Below are 20661 nucleotides of genomic sequence, written 5' to 3' on the forward strand. Positions count from 1 at the left end.
GGTTTTACTGTGGAATCCTGGGAAATGTAACAGCGTCTTTAGGCTTCGGTTGGTCACTTCCGCCACTAATTTACCACGTACCTCCGTTAATTACCTCACGCTGTGATTCAATCTTACGGCTGATTTAGAAAGGTGAGGATAGAGAGCAACCCGGACTAAGTCAGTGACTTGATATGGCTGCCAATTCCTTTCCTTAGGCCATTACGAGGTTTTTTTGCGTATGAGAGATATCAAAGCGTCACTCGGGATTTGAACTTCGTATCTATAGATAAATGGGTAGCGTGTAATACTTTTTGTTGCACTGGAGTTTATAAGTTTCATATTTATATACGTGACAATTATTTGATAATTGGTGTATGTATTTTTTCAGGAAATGGCAATATATTTTATCAATTTCATAGACTTACTAGCTATATAAGTGTCATATTTATATATGTGACAATTATTTGATAAGTGGTGTATGTATTTTTTCAGGAAATGGCAATATATATTTTATCAATTTCATAGACTTAATTCTTCAGGAATATAATTGATTACTGCTCTCTTTTTAGTTGAGAAACTTGCTTAGAAAGACTCAATTCCTCGCGTTAATGCTGACCATTTGAAAGCAACCGCTAATATTTTAATTTTTTGAACATCGCGTTTTGTGAATTTCAGAGAGCATTGACAAGCTGTAGGTATTGTTGGAATGAGGAATGAGAAACAAGAGTGGGAGGAGCGGAGAATCACTTCTCATATTACATTCCCACTTGGGGCTTGGCCAGATTATGATTTTTGAGGGCGGAAGAATCGACCTGGTGGCTTGAGTCTGTCTTCTAACGGGTCCCTTCACCTGTTCCTCGTATCAAATATCTAATCCTTCTCCGCTGCATCATTTTCCAGTTTGTGGATATCCGTCTGGTTAGAAAAAAACCTTCGCTCGGGAACACTTTGCCGGAAGGCGGTTTATTTTTTTCATCAAGTCCCACATTTTGAATTCAGAACTAAGCCAAGCGCATATTTAAATGATAACAGGTCAATGAGATGAGTGCATGGCCTAAACTGTTCGTTATAAAATTCCTAAGTTAGGGCTTTCGTTAATGCAATTTTGTAAATCAATGCTTGTTTAAAATGATTGGTAGTTCTCTGTGCATGAGTGTTGCTCTTTTGAACTCGGCATATATTTACAGGTATTGACGTAGTCACATAGTCGAATTAGTAAGAAAAAGACTGCAATACATCATTTGCACCATCATCAGTGCTTGAAATAAAAATGAGTATATAACTTTGATACATGATCACAATTAATGGTTTGAATGATTTTCTAAAATAGCATTATAAAAAAGGAGCAATCAGTTGATAATTAACAAAAAGGAAGAGACTATAATTTTGAAATAGCCTTATTGATGTAACTATGCTTACACAATTCACGGTATATGTCAATTTCGATTAATTAAATAACAATAAATTTCGCTTAAAATTTCTAATTCTGATCTTTTTTTACTGCTATTTTTGGTTTTCGAAGTATATACCATTTTTAATTACGTTTAAAAAAATTATTTGCGGTAAATAAAATGTTGCCATTTCTATTCATTGTTTTAGTGATATTTATTTAAATTATTTGCCATGTATAAAATTTTGCAATATCTATTTTAAGACCTTAATTCCAAGATTCAGATTTGATTATAGACATATGTATGAAAAATTTCGCATTCTTGTAGATGGAAAAATTGGTTTTTCGTGAGTAATGAAAATTGTCACAACCATACCCAGTCTCCCCTACCCACGAACGCCAATGCAATATGAACCGAACACCACTCTGCCTATTTTGACCATTCAGTTCCTAACAAAAGATGATGTCATTGATATTTCAGGGGGAACGTAAAAGTCACGCGGCCCATTGTTTGTGGAAATTTCACGCTTCCGCGTAGTCAGCTGTCTTTCTTTACCAATCCCGACCCTATCGTTCCAGCACTATCTCTCCCTATCTCTTTTACGGAAGCATCGTATTTATATGAGACGTTTCCGTCACACAAGGGGTCATTTCTCACAACCGTCTTAGATTTTCTTAACGGTGCATCTTTCGGTGCGCATATCGGATTGAATTTTGTGCGGTCCGTGGCGTGCAGCACGCTTCGCTGGATTCGGTCTGGCCTAAGAGGAACCATTAATTCACGTTCGTGATGACCGAAAGCGCTTCTTCTTTCTCAGGACTGGCTGGCGCCTGCATGCATTAAGGCGGCCCAGCCAAACCTTAAATTTTATTTCAGATACTCAGGGATTGGCAGTGTTTCAAATAAAACTATTTCAAAATACGTATTTGAAATACATTTGTAATTTGTACTTGGCATTTTAAATACATGGCCTGAATAAATCTTGTATTTTGTACAGATTTTTGGTATTTTCCCATTATAAAATAAAAATGTATTCGTAAAATAATTTTTAAATAGTTTTGATAACACTTCTGTGACATTATGCTTCAGAAATTATTTAGTTATCGCCAAAATCGTTTTTTCATGTTTGCAACTATCCACAGTGTGACAAGGCAGTTTAAGTTTATATTTTTTAAGGTGTCTTATCTTGCATAGAACTTTATTTTGTATTTTAAAAGGCATTTACAATAATATTTTGTAATTTGTTTTGAAATTACCCAAGCCAAAGTTATTTTTTACTTTGCATTTCAAATGCATTTGGAGCGGTACTCAGTAATTTAAATACTCCTCGGCCTGCATTTTACCCAGCCCCGCGGATAGGGCCCGCAAAATGACGAAATTTTCTGTAGGAGGTGAAGGAATAAAAACGTTGATTTTCCAACTTGGTGATTCATGTTGTCCAACCAGTGGCGTATCAATGGGGGAGAGGGGTTTAAGGGGGCTATAGCCCATTGTATCGAGAAACACTCTGGAAAAACTCGAAATTTTCGGATGTTGCCACTTTGTGCAAATGTATTTAATTATATTTTCCGGTGTATTTACCTACTTTAACGAATTGAAATTCAAATTACCTGTAAACTTCGGGGCAATTCTACATACTTTTGGCATGTAACAATCCAGTGGTAGATCCAGAGAGGAGCTAGGGGGGGCCATACCCCACTTAGGTAGACAATTTACACTAGATAGAATGTTAATTTTGATCGTACCCCACTATTGCTAAGAGGTTACCACCCACTCAACCTACCCCCTTGTCTCTATCCCGGGTCCGCTACTTTGTCCTACCATGGTTTAGTCAAAGCGTAACATTTTCAAGGTCTTTTGAAACAAAATCATGGTCGAACAAAATAAATCATCATGTGGAAAAAGCAAAGTTTTTATTTCTTCAACTCCTATGATAATAAAGGATTTCCACTAAGTCACGTCCGCTGCAAGGCCAGCATAGAGTCTGAATGTTCCTAGTATTTCCTAGTATTTAAACAACATTTTTTGTAAGTTATAGCTTCATACGTGGATTGCCTTCATACGTTGCTGGCAATTTTTTCCTTTTCATGAATGTGGAAGTAAACTTTTTTACCGGGCTTGACACTTTTATGACCGTGTGGTGTGCATGCGGGAATTCTCTTGCATGCTTAATGCTAGTGATTGAAAACCCTTTGTCAAACTACCTAGAGGTGGCTCGCAGAGCATTATATAAATGTAGATGCATGTAGAGTTTTGGAGTTTCATCCAAGTAGTTTTATAACGAATTTGGTGATTCTTATCGCCTCCAAAGAATTATTTGTTATACGTTTTAATTGTTGGATTCGGTGGATGAATTTTTAAATGCATTTTTGTGGTCAACAAAATCTTCTGCATCAAATTCTTAGCTGTAAATAAGCAAAAACAAGTTGTCAAAGTTTCCGTCCTCTCAGTAAGATCGTTGCGTTACTGGCATACGATCAAATTCTATGTTCACGCGCTGTAAAGTCAGGGAAGGGAATACCCACGGGTGCCTTCAACTTTCAGCGCCTCTTGTCTAGGAAGGTTGAGGAATTTTTTTTCAATCCACCTCAAACCCGAGTGTTAGCAGATGTGATAAACGAAAAAATACGGTTCATTCACAAAACATAATGGGATAGGTAATTAGTGTAATACATGACACAATTAATTGAAGAAAAACGGCTGACAATCCCATATTAGTAACGACATATACACCAACCTAATCTTCTGGGAAGTCCAAGATATTTTTGTAAATATACGCAATAAATATTTACGTATTTTACTCCGTGTAATATACTAGGTAGTGCATGTCAAATACGAGTTTAAATAAACTTATCACCAAAGATGATAAATATACAAAATGGCTTCATGCAGCTGTAAAGGAAGTCCTAGGAACACGTAGTCGACGACTAAGGCCATAGCGAGCGATGGGGTGTTGGGGTTCAAATCTGCCTGAAAAAAGCTGTGAGGTACAGTATTAAGCATACCCCTCCAACTGAATCCCCTCCGTAATTTACCCTCTCTTCAGGTTAACACCACCGCTCCGAAAAATTTTTTTCTGGTCAAGACCTTGCGTGTGGCAATTGCAATACGTAAACGTATAATACATTACGTAAGCACATTTACTGTAAAACTTTCGCCGTAGAAACACCAGAAACTTTATAAGTGTACAAATTTATGCCCAGAAATGATCACATTCTAATTTCGTGCATTTGTACGAGCATTTCTCCAGACATGCAATTGAACGTAAAGGAATCGTGTACACACAGTTTGAAGATTGCTGCTAAGATCACGTGAAATATCTGACCTCACGTTCTTATTTAAAACTGTGAGTGTCATTGTAGACTACCCTGATCTCCTGGGGAGGGTTGGCATAAAGATACCTGCTGCTCGTCAACAGAAAATTCAAACCTGTCTTATATGCCTATAACTGTGGCTTCTCAGGACTCCGTCTTGGTGGAGATGCAGAATCAGAAGTTAACTTTTTTTAAATTAGTGCCGTAAAGTTAAAGGGTGAAACTCGTAAATTATCGGCTAGATATTGATTTGGTGCATGTCTGTTTGAACCACGTAATTATTTTAGTATTCATTTACATAATTGTTACTTCTGTTAACCATTCATCGCTTGCTGATTTCAGATTTTAATTTTTTATGCTCTTCCTAAAGTTAATCGATACATTTTGCATTTTTTATGTTTCTTATATAAGTATGTTGTTTTGTAAATGGTGGACCCATTGTCAATAAATAAATATAAACATGCACGCATACCCTGATACTGAATATATACTTAGTGCTTTGTAATTCCATGTACATTTATCTGGAATTACAAAGTGTTTTTTACATTTCATTATGTTAATCACTTCAGTCGTGATATCTATTAAAATGGATATGGCCTTCAGGGGATTTCAACCCCCTAATGTGTGTCCATTGTTTACCTGTCCATAATTATGGGCAAATACCACTACATGTATTACGAGAAAAATAGCCAAACTGCTTGTGTTGAAAAAATGTGTTCACGAGTGCAGGATTAAAGTTTGATGGAAAAATTATAATTTTCATCAACGTGGAGACAAAACAGTATGACTGATAGAGTTAAGTCGATTTCATGAAGTCACGCCCGAGACAACGAAATCAGAGAGATGAACGCCTGGATGAAGACAGGCGAGGGATGGTGACGCATTAACGTGTACGGCTGGGAATCTCTGCATCCGGAAACTTCCCTCCCCCATCCTCGGCTGCAGTCTTCCATTCTCCTCCTCGGGCGATGTACGCTCACCGACGGAGGAGCTCGGACGAGGCGGAAGATGCCTGCGCGCCACCGGCAGGCGCCTCTCGCCTCCTCCTCCGCTCCTGTCACCAACCTACTTGGGTGACCCCGAAGGTCGTCGTGCCTGACCGCGATCCGCGGAGGAGAGCCCCGGGCTTCGCCCTCGACGTTGTTCCCCTGCTTCCTCGAAGCCTCCTCCTTCCCTGTTCCTCTCCACATGCCCTCTAATGCATCTCTGCACATTCCTCAGACATCCTTGCTCCCCTTTCTTCCATCCGGAGTCGTCTCGCTTCATTGCGTCGATGTTTGTGGTAGCTCATGGGTGTTGATGTTGAGTTCTTGAATAAATGATGGTATAATGTATTTCAAAAACTATTAAGTTCCAATATAGGTTTCAGGTGAGATGAAGTGGAAACGTGACATATTGAAGAAGCAGGAGCAATTTCCACAATTTTAAATTTATTGGTACTACCGGTTTCGCTTTACAGCATCATCAGGTACCTGATATACCTGAGTATTATCTTTCCGTCGCATCCCACCTAGGATGAGATGCATTCATGACAAGTCACCTAAAGATGCAAACATGTCATTAAATCCGGGTCTTGCCTATATAAATATACAAGTGATCGAAACGAAGTTTTAATATTTTATTTACCACAATGGAAAGGTTTCACGTAGTTTAGTCTGAGGTTATAAGAATTGTACAGATTATCGTGATGATATGTGGGCAAATACTTAAGCAGGTGGAGTAGTTTATCTGTTTGAACATTACGTTAAAGGTAAATGGAAACCGTAGTTAGGATATTTGGAAGATTATAGAGGTGTTAAGGAATATTTTAAAGGTGGATTCGAAGAGCTGGTAAAGGTAAAATATCGTGTTAAAATGCTAAAGAAGACAATACTGAAGGGAAGCTGTCGAGAACAAATGGTAGACGTTCGTGATGTGGACATGGTGGAGAATGGAGAAGGTGAAATGGACGGAGAGAAAAAGGTGCAAGGAGGTGCTGTAATTGATGGACAAAGACGGCAAAGTTTTAGAGGAGTTTAGGAGGATATATATCTAGATGGGTGATGAGAACCGTGTTTGAGGGGAGAATGTTTGGACAGCGGAGAAGGGAAAAGTATGAAATTTACGGATTGTGTGAAAGAGAATGGACCTCACTCTGAATCCAAGAAGAAAATACTGTTTGGGATTTAGTCAGGCCGGGGTGATTCGTAAAAATAACTCCATCTTAAACTACCTATCTGGTGGAATACTTTTAAGATAAGAATGTTAAAACTGCTCCACAAATGAAATAGTCCTTCAATTTGTTGCAATAATCGAAAAGTTTGTATTCGTAAGGCGACACAAGGTGGGTTCTCTGCAAGGTGGGTTCTCTGCAAGGTGGGTTTGATTAGGTGAGGGTAGAGCTCACCCTGGACTAGTCGTTTGAATTTGCAAACATTCAGGGTAGGGGCAGACAGTTCCTTTCCCCGGGCCAATTCGAAGATTATCGTTTGGGAGTGTCGTCGATCCCGGGACCCCTAAATTAACAGCCAAATACTCTACATGATAGACTACCACGCTCCCATTAACTTTAGATAACCTCTTCATATAATTAAGTGAAAGCCGATAAAACAACCTTCTTGAGCAGCGAAACTGTACGTCTTCAGGTAGAAAAGATGTAATTAGATAAATATTCCTGTATCTGTCCTCGTCATATTGGACTGAAATCCATGGATAAATAATGGCCTCATATTTCCTCGTATCGATTCAAAACCTGTTGCAGTATCCATCCGAATCAAGGTTATGCCTGCAGCAGGTTTCAAGGTCGCATACCAAACCGTTTTGTATCTCTTTGGTGTGCGAGCTAAGGTTGAAGAAAGATCCATTCACCTACAAATAGTGTTCCGTAACGCTCTTCAATTCACCCCTTCGCGTATTGCGTTCGTTGAGCGAGCAATACACTATGTTTTCAAGAACAACGTAACGAAGATAACGGTATCCTTACGCCTCTATCGAATGCCTGCTCTCCAGATATTTATAATTCAGGGCGCATTTAAGTGGACTATTACTGCTCCGTAAGTGAGAGGTTTCACTTTACTTAATGATTCTAAAAAAATTAAAATATAGTTTAGATAATTATTATTTTTTTTCCTTATTTTGACCTCGTTTAATTCATGTCAAAATATTTCTTGGACTGTAGGTCAACGTATGTTATGCAAAAAAAAGTTATAGACAACGTTTCTGTTTATTTAAAACCGTCATCAGGGCTTAACTTTGTACATATTTATTGATAATATTTATCAATAAATATATATTATCAATTAATCAATGGATATATTTATCAATAAATATGTACAAAGTTAAGCCCTGATGACGGTTTTAAATAAACAGAAACGTTGGTTATAACTTTTTTGCATAACATACGTTGACCTACAGTCCAAGAAATATTTTATCATGAATATATTTTAGCATACTTATGGCTTGTGCCTGTTTTCCATCTTTAACTTCCTCGATAAATAAGCGTGAAAGTATGAATTGGTGTTGAACACTTACAAAGTCGTGATTGACCTTGAATCAAAGAATATGCTTAATCACAGACTGTAGAATTATTTCCTCCAGGCCGTTTCAAGTACCGGTTCGAGGCATGCGCCTGAGGAGCATTAAATATTTTTAACGCAATGCCTGCCCTGGTAATAGGGAAGTAATTTAAGTCTCAACCCGATTGTTTCCATCGCTAGAGAGGTGATTGCTTGTTATGGCTTGGATTCTACTTTTCTCTGTAGACAAAAAGCTCCAATTTCCATATCTTTTAACCACAAGCCTGCTCACTCGATAGTCACATTCGCGAGAGGGAAGATATGGCTCAACAGACACAATATAACTAATAACTTCAGGCTTTACTTTGTGAAACCTCTCCATATTGGAAGTAAGGAAATAAAGCTTTATAAAAATTAAATAACAGTGAACCTTACAAAGTTTTATTTCCTTACTTCCAAGATATCCACAAAGTTGTATTTTTTATGAATAAAATAGATAGTTTAGCCTGAATCTTATGATGCTCAACCTGGTGGAAGTCCAACGATGCCATCGAGTTCACAGGAGATGATTGGAGACAACTTCCTAACAAATAGAAACATATAAGAAAAGACCGAAGCGGAGAATAACGAGATAGTAAAAGGTACTTTTCAACAAAAATGAACCCAAGCTTTATATTAAATTCTATTTAAATGCTCTATTCTTTAATATGAGAAACTTCTATGAAAAAATTAAAATAAAAGGATCACCAACAATACGGCACTTAATTTACGACTCATCATAACCAATTCATCAAACAGAAGGGTAATTTTTAAAGTTTTAGACGTAGGCGCCTTGTTTTTGTGACTAACACATCAGCGAATATTTAAGTCCTACAAGGGATATCCGAGTGAATATAGAGATGAGTGAGACCATTTACACTTTAGCTCAAAAATCGGGTACTTTTTTAGAACAAATGAAGTACAGGAAATACTAGCGGGCGAAAAAGATTTTGAAGTAAATGATCCAACGTAGAAACAAATTATCTATCGTTTGCTTTTAGTTGCATTGATATTGATGGCTTAGTTTTGACAATAAAGCTCCTCAAAATTCGAGTGTCTTGCTTTTTTTTTTACCGACAGTAGTGTATTCCTTGCTGATTGATTCCTTAAATAATTCTTCAGTTATCGAAGGGATGTAGAAGTCCGTCTGCTTTTTTGAGTTGTTACTGGCAGCAGAAGAGTAGCCAAGATTTTGAAATGGGGGGTTTATTGGAGATTTAAGGGTCCTTCCATGATATGGAAAACACCCCACGGGAAATTGGGGTCCTCCTCCGAAAAAGTTTGGGATTTTTGATGTTGTACACGTGATTTTTAGGACTCAAAAACAGTAATTTCTTACGAGTATTTATGAGAGTAAAGTGTATAATGTATATGAAATAAATTAATAAAGGCTCAAAGGGTGTAACCTGGAAACCCCTGAGCTGTGCCTCACTCTACGCTATCGGTAGAGCAGCTTGGTGGATGGTGGAATCCTCCGCCAAAGGAAATGTCCTCCGGTCAGTAGGGGCCTAACATTGGTGGTGACAAATGGGCCCAAACACATATGTATAAGGGAATGTTTGTCCGCGAGCGGTGTGCATTGTTTTGCTAAAGCTCTTGTCGAGTGTTTGGGCGTGAGAAGAGCTGCTTTTTAAATACACCAACGGATGAAGTTTGCCATGAAAAAATATTTGCCTTAGCCGGGATTCGAACCCGGATCTCCCGATTGCCGGTCAGGTGCGTTAGCCATTTACACCACCAAGCCGTATTCTCATAGCGAATGCTTGTTGGTGTAACTGGCTAACACACCTGACCGGCAATCGAGAGATCCGGGTTCGAATCCCGACTAAGTCAAATATTTTTTCATGGCGAACTTCATCCGTTGGTGTATTTAACTTTGCATCCGTGCGCGTGACTGCGTACAAAGTCACTTGTTCCTGCAGTGCTTTGATTTGTTTTGTAAATTGGCCGTTTCTTTTGTTATTAAATTATTTGATACCCTTGTTCAACCGTGCCTTTTTTATTTTTTTGTGCCTTACACTCTTTCGCATACCATCGTGCCTCAAAGTGCGTTTCACCTCCCTGTGGCTATATCACTGACTGGCAGGACACGCAAAATTTCCAGAATTCGTCGCACCACGGGGAAGGTGTCACGAGAACAAACCAACCAGAACCAAGAGCATAGCATACCGTTCGTCGAATCGTCGAACGAATAGGGTAGTTTCCTTCATCAAAGTAAACGAAATGCATTGATGGCTATTCGTTACCCACCATTAGGGTTTTCATAATATACAAATTATTTGGTTTTAGAGATCCCAGTTTAATCGAATGGCAATGGTCATTTTTAACCTCATTTGAAAAAGGCTAGATTGGCGATCATGCGATTCCACTCCACGTGACGTCACAGGGACCTGGTTTCTATGCGAGTAGATAGGAGTTTTACATCGTCTGAGATTACCAATGCATGCTTGAGTCAGAGAGCTCAGGGAAACATCTCTTAATAATCACTTACCTATTAAAATTGTCTAAGGTCGGAAAGTTTCCTTCGTTTGATAAGGTAGTAATAATCCATATTTAAGCCAAGCCTTACCTGCTAGCTGCCTGCGTCGTATCAGCGCTCAAGCCTCGCCTCAAGGTCACCTCACAGGGTGGCAGCGGGAACCATAAATACGTCACACGGGCTTTTCCCATCATTCCTACTTAGCCGTCGCCTTTTCGCGCTCTTGAAAATTTTCACTTTTTGTTTAGTCGCGAAAAATAGATGTTGCCATTCGAAAATCGAGCGTGAAATCCATACTCCAGGAGTAAATAATCTTTCGATTTAGGCAATAAAAAATAATAGGAAACCACCATATTGTCGATAAATATTTATTCCTGAATGGATTCTTTACACATTGAATCTTGATTTGTGCAAGAATAAGTTTTTTCTCAAAATGTCAGGAAAAATTCTCCAGGGTTTTTCGTTTTGAAGTGTAAGTACATATTTCCTTGACCTGATTTAACTATTAAAATTTATACAGGGGAATACTAAGTAATGTGTAGGAAAATCAACTTGGTCTGAATGATAATTCTACCCAACAAATTTCCCCTGTAAATAAATGTCTACTGCAAAAATAACTTTGAGGGAGCCCTCCGAATTAGTTGGGTTAAGCTTGATCCAAATGCTGAAACAAGGGGTGCCTGAAAAAGGCTATTCGGGCTTCCAGCCGGGTGGTCTCTCTCCATCCTGCCCACACGGCTGGAAGCCCGAATAGCCTTTTTCGAATATATTTGCCGGGAAACATCAGATCTTACTTCAAGGAGTGCCTGTATAGTTTTTTGTTTCGGCTTTTAGTTCACTGCATTTTAATTTTCAAGTCTTTCGTTTTTTTACATATGTTAGCATTCCATTTTCTACGATCTTCGGTCATTATTTCTATAGAATACACTTTCTTCACGAAAGTGCTGCTCGAATTACAAATGATTCTAGTATTCGACGAGTGATGTTTTCGAATCACAATGAACTTGCTAGTCTGCTCTTGTCTTGCTCGTGAGGTTCACGGTCCGGGGCAAAAAAAACCTGCTTTCCTGCTTTCTTGCCTATCCAAGGACTTTAACAGTTACGGTTGCGCGTAAAAGTCCTTGACAGTTCGGTTTTAAAATCGTAATATTATCTTCTGGCTATCTTTCATTGTCTGTATATATTATTTACATGGTTCCCACTCAACCACGAAAACCTTAAAACCGTGTTAAGCCGTGAATGACGTCTACCGTGAAAAAAACCTGGAAATAGCCGCGAAAAACGTCATAACATAACAACATCTAGTACCATGAGCCTCGGTATAATTGCCACGAGAATTAAATAACCTGGATAGCGTAGTGGTCTGCGCAGTGGCCTGGAAAGACAAAGGTTCGTGGTTCGATTCCCGGTCCAGGGGATTTTTTTCTCATGGCAATTCTTGCATAAACGTCATAAAACCTTAAAAACCTCTCAAAATTGATTATAGATCTATGATTGACAGATAAAATGAAAAATCGATACGTCGATCATTATTTCAAGGTCAGTCACTCGTAGACACTGTCCACGCAATTATCTGCACACGTATTTTCGAAGCGCAATTATTGCTCCGTGTACCATGACGACACAGAGACCTCAAGGCTGTTATTGGAAGACCGTTAGCCAAAGTTACTAGCGATAAATCAGACTCCTCTTCACTTCCCTATCACCCTCCTTTTTCTCACTCACAACCTTTAGCCGGCCCTAAATTTTGCTAACGATAGGCGACGTCATAAGGTCACTGTCATCACTGCGTTTGTATTCCAGGCGTTTATCGCGTGTGCTATATTTTTCGTCAACGTGCGTTCTGTGATTTTTTGGTGATCAATATTTCTTCCTAAAATGGCTAATCAACAATCAATTTTGCTAACGATAGGCGACGTCATAAGGTCACTGTCATCACTGCGTTTGTATTCCAGGCGTTTATCGCGTGTGCTATATTTTTCGTCAACGTGCGTTCTGTGATTTTTTGGTGATCAATATTTCTTCCTAAAATGGCTAATCAACAGACCGTGAATTTGACGCATTTTAGACCGTGAAAACCTGGAATAAACCGTGAATTTTATAATTTAGCTAGAGTGGGAACCCCGATTTAGTTTGGATTTATATTCATATAGGTCTCTGACTTCAAAAGTCTTTTTACAGGGCTTATGCCTTTGTGGGAGAATAACGAACCGTCCTGGTATCTTATCTCGTCCAGTATACTTGATTTTCAATACATTTTCTCATAGAAATCGTGAGAAAGAAAAAGAAATGAAAATTGATTTCCGTACTGGTCAGGAACTGGTTCTGTGAGTTTTAAAAGGCAACTGTTGTTACTCAAGGCACTAGAGAAGTTCGGAGTGAAGACTGATTCCTAAGGTACTCTCATTTTTGTGTGACGTTCCATATTCAGAAATTGGTTTTCAGGCTTGATTTCTCCATTGGTCATTTTATCAATGTGGAATTTTTAAAATTTTTTATTTTACCCTCTTAAACTACGGAAAAAGTTGGCAATTTGCCAGTTTTGAATGAAAATATTTGTTTTCGTTATCTGTTATTGCTTACCTTTGCATGGGTTGGATAGCGGAATTTTCAATCACCAATTGATTTTATATTTCCAGTTCCAATTCTACCCCTTTTTCACACAATTTGTGCATTGTGGGTGACTGCTGTAAAGTTATCACCGTGGCTACTCCCAGTATACTTAAAACTTATCAAGAGCGAACACCTCCATGTGTTTTAAGTTCGGCCCTTGCTCTCCAGCTGTGGCGTTGGACTGCTCGTGGCATCACATGCTCAGCAGTGCATAGTCCTTGTCCCGTAGTGTTCACAAATATCCGCAGGGTGGAATGATTCCTCGTTAGCTTAACTGGCTAAAGAACTCGACCGGAAGTCTTGAATCCTGATCAAGGTGAATTATTTTTTCTCTGTGGATTTTTCGCAGAATTTCTGCATTTGGTGACTCGCGTAAAGTAAAAATCAATTTCATAATATATGCGTTCGTATACCTTAATTCTGAAGATCACTACTATAACAGGATGGCTACGTTATAAGCATTTTTATTTTAATATTTTGGCATATATTTTCTCTAAAATTGTTCTAGGATTTATAACCGCGTGGAATTTATTTAGGCCTTAAGGTGGGCCAGCAATTTTCATGCAGCTCACCTAGTCATTATTTTGTCTGTTATCCCATTTTGAATGTTTGCGCTCATTTTTTGATCGATATATGCATCTATCGATAGTTGGTATCTAGATGTATGTACGTTCCTTCACCCTACTTCTGAGACTGAAATTAATGAAGTAAAAAAAGAAGAAATTATGTCCCATGCACTTCAAGACATTCGATTGATTTAATCTTCAATAAAAATGTATCACTTACTGCCTTGACATTTTTCTCCTATTACAATGTATGGATAACTTGGGAAAACTGTTCACGAATCAAACTTTTTCCTGCTTCTGATTACATTTTTTTCTCTCACTTAGGTTCGTCAAACGACAGGGAATCCTCTACTGTGCCTATCTTCAAGGACGCTCGGGATTAATAACATGAAGTGCTCTGGAATTGGTTCAGTGAGACTGGTTGGTAGACATATTTTCTTTCTCTGGCATGCTTATCTCAGTGTATGTTTGATTTAATATGGGTTGGAAGTTCCGTAGCGAATAAGTTTAAGATCCAGTGGTAACATAGATTTCGATTGTCACATTTTAACTCATTTTAGGCCATCTTAGTTGCGTGACACACTTAGCTCTTATAGAAGAAATACTTTTTGATTAATCAAAGTTTCAATAATGAAACGTAAAGAGATCTATATGTTTTCATCACCCACTACGCGAATGATAATTAGCAAGAAATTGGCAGTCCTTAACCTTTCGCTGATAAATTATTTACGTTTCTATCTCCTGCCGATTTTTGCCACTGTTTCTCCCATGCAAGTCGGCTTCGCACGTCGGCCCCACGTAATTCATTATTGTTTCAATTTTGTGAGCGATTCCTTCCCCCAGTGATTGGTTACTTCTGAGCGAGTCAATGAACCGGAACTCAAGTGACGTCATCAGTTCAAGAAAGGTATAGTTTGTTGCGTCTGCAGCGTATTTTTTTATTTAAACTTATGATAGAATCACTGCAATGTCTCGGTCTTCCGGGTGAAGCCACGTCGAGTGGTCAGTGGTCAAATGCACGGCCTAGCGTAGCTACACCTCGAAGACCTAGATTAGTGCTGTTATTAATTTTCACCGTGGAAGCCTGAACTAGGATTATTTTACCATCGTAAAATATCTTGTTTAAAAAAAATACTTTGTTATATTCCACACTTTATTTCAAATAGTAAGACCCGGGTGTCAGCATATCATGCTATCATCAGGTGTTGCCTTTTCTTATGATAGCATGATACGCAGAAACCCAGGTCGTACCATTTAAAATTAAGTGTGGAATATAACAAAGTATTTTTTTATTTTTAACATGAAACAGTTCCACAAAGAAACGCCGGAGACAGTGTCTTACAGTAAATTATCCTTCCCGTTTACCAAATTCTGATAATGCATTTTAATCAGTGAACGATATTAGTTATCGTGGGAGTTGCCAAAACTTGTCCACAAAAGGAAAAATATGTTTGCTTTTCCTTTTGTACGTAATGAAATTTTTTTAAACTTCATAATTCCACATAAATTTTATCATGTACGACCCAGGCTTCGACTTGGAAACGCACGCGTGTCTATTACATTTTGAAGAACAAAAAAGTAATAGAATAATATCGATATGAGCATTTTCATTTATCATAAAAATTTAGTATCTGTTTCCTCTAAATATTTTATAGTATTGATAATGGTCTGGCTTTAATTAAGTCTTCAAGGAGGCCCTTACGTGGACACGTGGAAACCTAGGTCGTTCAGCATTGTTAGTTCGATAGGTATTAATTTCTTTCGAAAGGATTCTGTTAACATTTATCCTAAGTCAATAATATTGCAAACTGATCAATCGTTGCTCTCATCAATAAAATATCCTCGTGGAATACACAGATGCAAATAGCGCAAAGCAGTTGTTCGTGTTTTTGACCGTGTTTCACCAATTTTAAAAATCTGATAAAATATGAATATTCTTTGATGTAGGTTTAACAATATATATTTTTTCGGTGTGTCTATTGTTCTCTAAAATTAATTATTTAATTTTGAAAATTTCAAACACGTCAAATTTTAGTTTTCGGTTAAACAATTTTGAAAAGAATCTGGATGATAGAACAAAATGGCTTATACATTTGAAAATCAAGAAGACGTTTTCACAAAATAAAAACTTGAGATATGGTTAAAAAACGAAATATCGTGACTCAATTTTTTCGGGGTTAATTTCTATTGTTAAGGCCTAAACCTTTGGGGGAAAACATAGTTTTTGAAGTACTTTAACACTAGAACTACCGATGGAGTCATTTTGACTCCTCGCCATTTTTATTTCTCTGCCCTGTCTAAAATTTTCCGAATCCCAGCCTGAAATTCCGTGACTTTTATTCATTTTCGACACAAAATAAGGCTGTGCGATTAAAATAATTCTAGAAAATAAAATAGTGCACGTTTTTCAAAATTTACCTTTAACTACCAAAGGGAGTCATTTTGATTCCCTAATGTATTTTGCTTGTCTTTTCACCAAATAGTTATATTTATACAAGTTTTTACCTCTTCTTATGTCAATAATAATTAATATAAATCAATCAAAGGCTTAAATATACAATCATTTTCCTTTTGGCCCATATTTGCGAGACTTTGAAGGCATTTCTAATTTTACGGGTCCGTGTTTGGAACTACAAACCATATGGATGTCCTGATATAATTTTATCCTGCGATAAAGTGGTGAATATGCCATTCATGTTGAGCATTTTCAAATTCATGTGTTTAGAAGCCGTCGTGTCTGCCCCTCATCCCTTACCCCTCCCTTCTCCCCGCCTGTCAGGCTCGCTACAGCACAATACTGTATACACAGTATTGCGCTGCAGCGCTTTTATTTCACCCTTGACTACGTGGAAGTTCATTATCAAACCTGAAAAAGTATCTTTGTATCCTTCCATTGATATAAGAATGAACCAGGAAAATAAATCAGTAGAATGAAATAAAGTTATTGTCCTAGCATTGTCGGCTCTGACAGCGCTGGCTGTCGCGCGCCGCACAGGAAAATCGTGCGCTGTCCTTCGCATTAGTGAATCCAGTGAACTCTGAAGTGGACTGCAGAACTCTAGTGAAGTATGGCTTTCATTTTTCCTGACTGGCTGTATGACCAGAAGAAGTAGGCTAAAGCGTGAAGTCCTTTCTAAGTTGCATTCTATACCGGATGGTAAATCGGAATGCGAAAAGGAAGATCATTTCGTCTCTGACGAAGTCAAAGATTTTATTCCTCAAAACGTTTCTAGCTAGTCTGAAGATTCAGACATAATACGTGCAAAAGACATGCAGTAATTTACATTTACTTTCCCTTTCATAAGGAGCTACAAAACAAAGATATTATCTACAATTATTTATCGATTCGTGTATACTGACTCAAATAAAGTGATGTAAAATTGTGGAAGCACGCAGACAAAATTATGAAGATTTTACTCCTTTCGACGGAGAGGTAGATGCATGTATAGCCATATTTTATGCCCGCAGAATATAAGGTACAAATGATCTCTCTATTGCAAGTATTTGGTCAAACGACTGGGGAACACCATTATCTAAAATGAACGACTGGGAACCGGTTTGTAAATATTTTGCATTATCTAAGATTTGATGAGAAATCTAATCGATTCCAGCGGCTCAAAACTGTCAATTATGCCATCTTCTCAGTAGTGTAGGATAGATTCACAGATAATTACATTCCTTGTTACAAACCTGGTCCGTACATCACGGTTGTTGAACAAATTTTCCCCAGTAAAATCAGGTGTATTTTACTCAGTACATTCCTTGTAAGCCGGACAAATACGGCCATGAATATTGGCTAGCTGTTGACAATGATTGCAAATATCTTGCAAATGCCTTCCCTTATGATGGAAAAGATTATTCACTTCATGCAGATTGCCGTTTAGTAGTACCGAAACTAATGCAAACGTTTCTGAAAAAGGGTGAAATGTTACTGTAGATAATTACATTACCTCAGTCAAACTCGCCGAACAGCGAAAAAGCTAGGGTACTAGCATTGTGGGAAAGGTAAATAATTCGAAGAGAAGTACCAAAAGAAACGAAATCACATATACCACAACAACATATACTCAGCGATGGCCTATCCACTCGTTGGAAAATACTTCCGACTTAGCAGGTATTCATGGATAGTGTACAAGGAGACTACCTAAAACATTTCGCGCAAGACGCTTTTGAAAAAGCTCGATACAGAGTCGGCTGATACTCAAATTAGATATCGACAAAAGCGTGGCGTGTCCAATGCTGCATATTCTTCTGACGGGATTCTGCAAAAAAATATTTCTAGGCACTACCAAAGTGCAGAAAGAATCGCTCAGTTTGGAATTGTATGACCTGCCAAAAGTATTTGTATGGGCAATTTAAATGAACGACAATGCTTGAACTGTAAAGCACCTTAGCCAAATGCGTGGCTTATCAAATGCAGTTTTTTGCTGTATTTAATTACCTTCCCAACTTCCATGTAGCCTAGGTAATATTTTCGATCATTCAAACATGATGATAAAATGTGTTGAAATGTCTGTGTTTGCTGTTTTATCCAATTACTCTGTGAAAATCCTACTAAAACAACATAACATGTAGGAAAAAAGAATTTCAAAGCAATACCGTCGAAACTCGCATTTAAAAAAAATGTGATTTTTTTGTTTAAATCACGTCTGAAATAATGCAATAATAAACAAAAATGATAAACTAAAGCAATGTATAAATAAAAACATAGATAAACTGGAAAAATAAACAATTATAAGGTAGGAGTCAAAATGACTCCATTTGGTAGTTCTAGGGGGGGTGTCAAGTCCGGTATTCCTAGTGTTAATTGTATATTTTATAATTTTCAAAATATTTGGGAGCATTTTTCGCCATCTTAACCCTCCAGACCCTTTATGTGGAATTATTAAGTTTGTTGCATTTCATTATGTCAAGTCGATTCAATGGAGTCACGTCTAAAACAGTGAATTTATACTTGTACTTCCTTGGAGTATGCATTGGTTCATCTCCGCTCCACTTATTCCCCTCCCCTCGTCTTCGATCTCCGCAGCATCTGTTGCTCCTCGAGGATGGCCGAGCCCACTTCGGGGTCTACAGCCCCGCATTCCTTCGGATGAGTAATTGCGCCCTCTGCCAGTGGCTCCGTGGGCGAAAGTCGAAAGTAGTGGGCGGGGGAGGAGGCAAGTGCGGAAGCCGGGCCGAAAACAAAAGAGCGGAGAAAAATTCACGCGCACTCGTTCAGAGTGATGGGATGCCCCACGCGTATAACAAAATAGGATCGTCAAGTCGGACTCTAAATTTATTGTCACACACCGCTCATTTATAATTGTGTTACATAAGTCGCCACTCGTGTCGTTGACGGACAAAAAGATCCGAGTTTCACGGGAAAATAAGGTATAATTAGGGGTGTGTACCGAAATTTTTATACATGATGATCACGATCTATTAAATTAATAAATTATCAATGCTATTCCTCGCAATTACAAACATTAAACTGCAAAATATTGGAAAAAAGTAGATCGCATTGCACTCATCACCGCGCTGCGGACATTTTTTGAAAACCGATTAAAATGCGACCGAATTGGCAAAGAAGTCGGCCTTCTTTGGGATAGAATTGGGCCTCCTCTACGCTGTTCCCTCGGGATGCCCAATCGTTTTAACGCATGAAAATAGAAATAAGATTTCTTACGTGGCTCCATAAGGGTCCAGAAGAAACCAGCAAAACAGACAGCATATCCGAGTCTATCTTCGTGCGTTGGGCGCCAAGCCAATGGTAAGCATAAGCAAGAGCGATTTTAGACACACGCGCATGTAATCAATATTGAAATGGCGAAACTCTGGATCACATTTTAGGTCTGATTGGCGGTTTCCAATGATAAATGTTGTTTGTTAACTTGTTGGTAATTTCGAGGTACTTGGTGTACTTGAGAATAACCTAACTGTCGAAATTCGCCGTACATTACTCAATAAATTTGAGGAAATAATATAATCCCTTTTTTTTCATGAACTTATTCTCTTTATTTCGAGATTTTTCTTTATTTCGCCTGCCTCAGTTAATTTTGCTAAAATCGGTTGGAATTTTTTTTACTCTCTGTTAAATACTTAGAAAAAGCTCGTGATTTCTATAAAAATCTATGTATGAGTAATGCATTAGTTTTGAGTGTTAGATTTGGTCCCTTTTACGTAATTCCGTAACAATACTGATGTTGGGGTTTCAATGTTGGCCTCACTTTTTAGTCATAACATTTTAAATCAGATCACAGATTATATGACGGAGAAAGAACCAAAGATCATAGTGAGCGGTAGTAATTCAAAACGCGAGCCCTGATAGTGAGTAGACAGCGGAAATTTTAAATTTAAACTCGTGTTCTTTTATTCACAAACTTTCGGCAATCAATCAACAATCCTGAGACATACTTGAAGCAATCATGTACTCAACTTCTCCTATCAATCTTTTCGTCTTCTCATGTCAGTGTTTATTCAGTTAAACTATAAGGAACCTTTACAAAATAATGGAAGCGAAATTGGGCAATTTTCATGACTCTGTTTTGACTTATGCGTGTTGAATAAAAAAATCAATATCTTAAGCTGATAGCGTAAGATGATTTCCAAAAGCTGATAAATATTAAAGAACGTAACGATGAATTATCCAAAAAATACTTAATGCTTTTGTCTATTATTTCTTTATAAGGTTTTTTTTACAATTTTTCTTTAAATGGATGGTTTTACTCTGGGACATAAGAGAATATAAATCTGACAAGAGGATGAGATAGTCAATAGGTTTGCAAAAGTATTTTTCTCAGG

The 20661-nt window shown here is 37.9% G+C and overlaps 1 protein-coding gene across 1 annotated transcript in view; it reads left to right on the forward strand.

The window, feature by feature from the left end:
- The window catches only part of LOC124164999, a 265496-nt gene that overhangs the window by 129314 nt on the left and 115521 nt on the right, over positions 1–20661 (forward strand). The window contains exon 3 of the mRNA XM_046542238.1: positions 14203–14298. The gene's annotated coding sequence lies outside the window, so the exon portion shown is untranslated. The remainder of the gene's footprint in view (positions 1–14202; positions 14299–20661) is intronic.

The sequence above is a fragment of the Ischnura elegans genome, chromosome 9, assembly GCF_921293095.1.
Source record: "Ischnura elegans chromosome 9, ioIscEleg1.1, whole genome shotgun sequence".
NCBI classification, from domain to species: domain Eukaryota; kingdom Metazoa; phylum Arthropoda; class Insecta; order Odonata; family Coenagrionidae; genus Ischnura; species Ischnura elegans.